Source organism: Bufo gargarizans, chromosome 3, assembly GCF_014858855.1.
Source record: "Bufo gargarizans isolate SCDJY-AF-19 chromosome 3, ASM1485885v1, whole genome shotgun sequence".
Classification (NCBI taxonomy): Eukaryota; Metazoa; Chordata; class Amphibia; order Anura; family Bufonidae; genus Bufo; species Bufo gargarizans.
In genome coordinates this window covers 572,854,437-572,860,934 of record NC_058082.1, presented here as the reverse complement: position 1 = coordinate 572,860,934, position 6,498 = coordinate 572,854,437, and positions in this window count along the sequence as shown.

Here is a 6,498-nt window from a genome sequence, read left to right as displayed (position 1 = left end):
GCAACAGCTGGAGGCACACTGATTGGGAAACACTGTCCTGACCAATGCCATGCAGTTCATAAATTGGCCATGGGTGGCCCACGTGGTAAATGGTTTTTGTGGGACCCCTTTCTATTGTAGTGGTTAGGTTCACCCCGCTTTTCAGTACTGTGGTGGTGCATATCACCCACATGGACACTATTTGGCATACAGTAGGGCAGTTAAAGTCTACCTGTTTTGTAATATGTAGCAATGACGTGTTGAGTTTGTGGTGATTAGACCCCATTGATCAATGAAAGGAAGGGGCAGAGGCTCGCATGAGCGCGGAGTCCCTTTATTTCCAATCGGCGTTCTGGAGAAAGCAGTAATTGGGATCATAGAAGTTCCTATGAGCCTATACCTGGCTTGCTTGGATGTCTGGGGAGAGCAGAAATGTCAGTTTGGCATCAGGTTGTCCATAAGGCCTCATGCACACAACTGTATCAGTTTTTGCACTCTGCAAAGCACGGATACCGGCCTTGTACATCCCGTGTTTTCCCCTTATGCAGGTCCCACACTACTGTTACAAATGCTTATTCTTGTCTGCAAAACGGACAAGAATAAGACACATGTTTTTTTTTTTTTGTTTGTTTTTTTACTTGTGGGGCTGCAGAACGGACATATGGACGCGGACAGCTCATTCTCTGGTGTCTGCAATCTTTGCAACCCCCATTAAAATGAATGCGTCGACATCCAATACGCAAAAAATGCGAATCGGTTGCGGACTCAAAATACGGTTGTATGCATGAGGTACCGATGTAGTAGAGTTAACACTTATGCTTTCTGAGATGTGTTATCTAAACTAAGCAAACACCTTCAATTGCTTTTCAATGGCTTTTGTTTCAAGATAACACGATGATTTAAGAGATTTGAGTTGTTTGAGTGCTAACCCTGCTCCATCTGTAAGACTTTACATCAAATAACTGATTGGAAACGCTGTCGGACCCACCCAATTTCAGTTGAGCAGAGAACCAGAAAACGCTCCACAGTCGGGGGCGGACTGGCCATAGACACTACCAGGATGATTCCTAATGCAGCTGAGCCCCCATCACGAACACAAGCTGGCTACATAACACTCTGCCGCTTCCAGCATTAATTAAGTGAACCTGGCCGGTGGCAGCAGGTGCCCTCCTGAATTCAACTGTATTGCCATCTTCAAGACAATAATATTGCGGCGGGGCACAGGAGCCAATAGTTTCCCCACAGCCCTGCCATTCACTTCATAGGCTTAAAGCCTAGTGACCTGAAGCCTATGTGGCAGGAAAACTGCACAAGTGGTCACAAAGTGATAGCATCATCACCAAGATGCAGGCTTCTTAGCTGACACCTGCATAGCAGAAGGCGGTGGGGAGGAGGACTTGGGTATTAGATAGATATATATTTTTTTTTTTTCTAACCGCCTAACGCAAGATCGCGTTCCGGAGGCGGCAGCTCTGCGCAGAGTCACGCATATACGCGCCATCTCGCGAGATTTCCTGTGAACGCGCGCACAGGATCGGAAGGTAAGCGAGTGGATCTCCAGCCTGCCAGCGGCGATCGTTCGCTGGCAGGCTGGAGATGCGATTTATTTTATTTTTTTAACCCCTAACAGGTATATTAGATGCGGTTTTGATAACAGCGTCTAATATACCTGCTACCTGGTGCTACCTGGTCCTCTGGTGGTCCCTTTTGTTTGGATCGACCACCAGAGGACTCAGGCAGCTCAGTAATAAGTAGCACCAAACACCACTACACTACACCCCCCCCCCCCCCCCCCGTCCCGTCCCGTCACTTATGAACCCCTGATCACCCCATATAGACTTCCTGATCACCCCCTGTCATTGATCACCCCCCCTGTAAGGCTCCATTCAGACGTCCGTATGATTTTTACAGATCCACGGATACATGGATCGGATCCGCAAAACACATACGGAAGTCTGAATGGAGCCTTACAGGTGGGTGATCACCCCATATAGACTCCCTGATCACCCCCCTGTAAGGCTCCATTCAGAATTTTTTTTGGCACAAGTTAGCGGAAAATATATCTTTTTCTTTTTTTTTTTTCTTACAAAGTCTCATATTCCACTAACTTGTGTCAAAAAATAAAATCTCACATGAACTCACCATACCCCTCACGGAATCCAAATGCGTAAAATTTTTTAGATATTTATATTCCAGACTTCTTACGCTTTAGGGCCCCTAAAATACCAGGGCAGTATAAATACCCCACATGTGACCCCATTTCGGAAAGAAGACACCCCAAGGTATTCCGTGAGGGGCATATGGAGTCCATTAAAGATTGAAATTTTTGTCCCAAGTTAGCGGAAAGGGAGACTTTGTGAGAAAATACAAAAAAAAAATCAGTAGAGGACATCAGCTGTTGAAATCCTTAGAAAATTGCTGAGGGAAGTCGCACATTACTATTCCACAAACAAAATCGATACTCGCGTGAATAAAGCAGTAGCGGAGGATCGCATCTGGATCACCACGCGGGACGCCGCGGACTGTCGATTGGATCCGCCTGCAGACATCGGTTTCGTGAGTAAACAACATAACCATAGATGGAATAAGCATATTGCGACGAATATAATCAGGCACAGAGTCCTATCTCTTGATGTTGTAACTTGGTCCTCATACAGACTAATCAATATACAAAAATTCGGATAACTTACGATTATATGTAGATGTTTGGACATTGGATCGAATATCTTGAATATAATACCACTCTTTTCATATGATCATTTATACTAAATTTTGGACTTGTGTCTATTGATGCGAAATTTTTGGACATTGGATTTAAGGATAACCATTGCGTTTGATTGGAACTTTGTGATTTTACTAATTAATTGTTTTTACTGTGAAGGTACTATTTAGTCTGGCCAGACTTATTTGTTGATTGCAGTATATTTTTATCAGTATTATTGTCATTGCTAATTTTATCAGTATTATAGCATTTTTATCTAATAAAGTACCACATACTCTATATATAGTGAGTGCCCAGCCCTTTTTTTGAAACAAAAAAAATCTATTTCCGCTAACTTGTGACAAAAAAAAAAAAATTCTATGAACTCGCCATGCCCCTCATTTAATACCTTGGGGTGTCTTCTTTCCAAAATGGGGTCACATGTGGGGTATTTATACTGCCCTGGAATTTTAGGGGCCCGAAAGCGTGAGAAGAAGTCTGGGATCCAAATGTCTAAAAATTCCCCCCTAAAAGGAATTTGGGCCGCTTTGCGCATCTAGGCTGCAAAAAATGTCACACATGTGGTATCGCCGTACTCAGGAGAAGTTGGGGAATGTGTTTTGGGGTGTTATTTTACATATACCCATGCTGGGTGAGAATAATATCTTGGTCAAATGCCAACTTTGTATAAAAAAAAATGGGAAAAGTTGTCTTTTTCCAAGATATTTCTCTCACCCAGCATGGGTATATGTAAAATGACACCCCAAAATCACATTCCCCAACTTCTCCTGAGTACGGCGATACCAGATGTGTGACACTTTTTTGCCGCCTAAGTGGGCAAAGGGGCACATATTCCAAAGTAGCACCTTTTCGGATTTCACAGGTCATTTTTTTTACACATTTTGATTTCAAACTACCATACATTAGGGCCCCTAGAATGCCAGGGCAGTATAACTACCCCACAAGTGACCCTATTTTGGAAAGAAGACACCCCGAGGTATTTCGTGATGGGCATAGTGAGTTCATGGAAGTTTTTATTTTTTGTCTTAAGTTAGTGGAATATGAGACTTTGTAGGAAAAAAAAATCATCATTTTCCGCTAACTTGTGACAAAAAATAAAATGTTCAGTGAACTCACTATGCCCATCAGTGAATACCTTAGGGTGTCTACTTTCCAAAATGGGGTCATTTGTGGGGGTTTTCTACTGTCTGGGCATTGTAGAACCTCAGGAAACATGACAGGTGCTCAGAAAGTCAGAGCTGCTTCAAAAAGCGGAAATTCACATTTTTGTACCATAGTTTGTAAACGCTATAACTTTTACCCAAACCATTTTTTTTTACCCAAACATTTTTTTTATCAAAGACATGTAGAACAATAAATTTAGCGAAAAATTAATATATGGATGTCGTTTTTTTTTTTTTGCTAAATTGAGTGAAAAATTTCATTTTTTTGAAAAAAAAATCGTTAATTTCGATTAATAACAAAAAAAGTTAAAATGTCTGCAGCAATGAAATACCACCAAATGAAAGCTCTATTAGTGAGAAGAAAAGGAGGTAAAATTCATTTGGGTGGTAAGTTGTATGACCGAGCAATAAACGGTGAAAGTAAGTGTAGTGCAGAAGTGTAAAAAGTGGCCTGGTCATTAAGGGTGTTTCAGCTAGGGGGGTTGAAGTGGTTAAACCTGGGTGCAGTGGTGAAATCATGTCAACCACATGTGACTGCTGCAGCCAATCACTAGGCTGTTTGGACTTACCGATGAGGTCGGTGATGGCTGCAGTCGGGTAAATAGAGGCCAGCCTGGAGAACCAGAGCGGCGGTCTGGCATCTGGAAGTACTAAACCATTCTTCATTACAGCTTGATCCAAAAGGTTGTCTACTTTCATTGTGAAACCAAACAACTCCTTTTAAAGATGAGCAAAATTTATCAAACAATTCTGACACTGTCGGAACGCCAGGATCTGGTTTATTATGCTGGTCCTCGTAGTCCACATTTCTTCTTCCTTGGCCTCGAAATGTACGTTGTACAAAACACCAGTGAACTATTCCCGTGTCAGGTTGTTGTTTGTATACACCAGGCATGTCCAAACTGCGGCCCTCCAGCTGTTGCTAAACTACAACTCCCAGCATGCCCTAATAGCTGTAAGCTATCCAGGCATGCTGGGAGTTGTAGTTTAGCAGCAGCTGGAGGGCCGCAGTTTGGACATGCCTGGTATACACAGTCTCCAGCCTGTGCATCCTGGGGGTTGTAGTTTTACAACAGCTGGAGAGGGTGAAGACTACTTCAGCCGAGTAGGACATTTTCCTGACCAAGATAAGGTTATAAGGAAAACCAGATTTTTTTTTTCCAAACGATTGTGGAGGGAGAACCAAAAATAAGCCCTAGTTGTCACCCTGTACAATGCATCGTGTGGAGCGGTATAATCCTCCCATACTGACAGCCGTATACATCCGCCTCGCCATTAACCTTTCCCACTACTGATAAGAGTTGGCAGGTCCATCTGTCATCGGACTTCCAGGTAAGTACATAGCTTCACATAGTTACTCCTAGTTCTGGCAGGTAATGTCCCTTTTGTCCTTTGTCACTTACATAACTAACACACTGCTGAAGAGAAATGTTAACAATTTTAACTTGTCAGAGGTGCTTGTGTAATATAAGGGCGATTTCACACTGTTTTTTTTTTTTTTGGCTGTCTTTCAATCAAAGCCAGAAGTGGATTCCAAAGGAATGGGAAATATAAAGGGAAGATTTCCAGGATGTCCCTCCATGACAGCACCCATGGAGGTTGTCTTATTGGTCTCTGTAGGGACAGGAAGCGAGAGAGATTAAAAGGCACCCTACCCTCCCACTCTCCAGTGTTCTTCCTGTCCCTACAGGGATAGGTGCAAAGAGAAGTCGTTCCCTGCTCTGGGAATGAGAAGGATTTGGGGGCAGAGTCTGGTCGGGGGGTTCTGCCTCTCCTCTTCAGATTCTGAATGCCTAATGCTAGCACCTCTCGGGGTAGAGGTCTCCGAGCTGTCCCCGATGCCTTTTTCCCTGTACCTTTTGACCGTGGTATCGTGGGGGGCCGAGGCCGCTTCTTCCGATTGGGAGCTCTTGAATCGGCTGCGGATCCTGCGCTCCTCCTGCTCGGCGTGCAGATCATGTGACTAGAAGAGGTCTTTGTCTAAGTGAGGTATGGAGGTCCAGATGTCAGCTATGCAGGACACTAGCGCAGACATCCCTGTCCTGGGTCATGTAAGTGCCTATAGGGGGCTCATATTCCTCTTTTTATGCAGCACAATTCAGCTAACGGACTCTCTCTCTTCCTATGTAGGGAGAGAGCGACTCTACAGTTAAAGCTCTGGGAGAACCAAAAAAGAAAGCCAGAAGATGTGCTTTATGTTCAAAGAAATTGCCAGTCATATAAAAAAAGCCTTATGTAGTGACTGTCTGGCGAAGATTCTCATAGAGGAGCAATCTTCTCTCCTATTGGACTTGAGAGTGATTGTGAAAGAGGAGATCCAGGCAGCCAGTTCCAGTATAGATTCAGAAACCGTGTTCTGGTTCCCCTCCCAAAAAGACCCAGAGTACTAAGGGAGTCAGAGTCTGAAGAAGAGGGATTATATCTTTCAGAAGAGATGGATGAAAATCAGGTTTCGTCTTATATGGCTGATAATCAGAAAATATATATTTTTTCACAAGAAGACTTAGATCCCCTTCTGTCGGCTGTAAGGCAGACAATGGATATTGAGGAGGAGGAACAGACTCGCTCAGTGCAGGATGAAATGTTCGGCAGGTTAAAAGCAAAGAAAAAGAAGTTGTTTCCGGTGAACGAGAA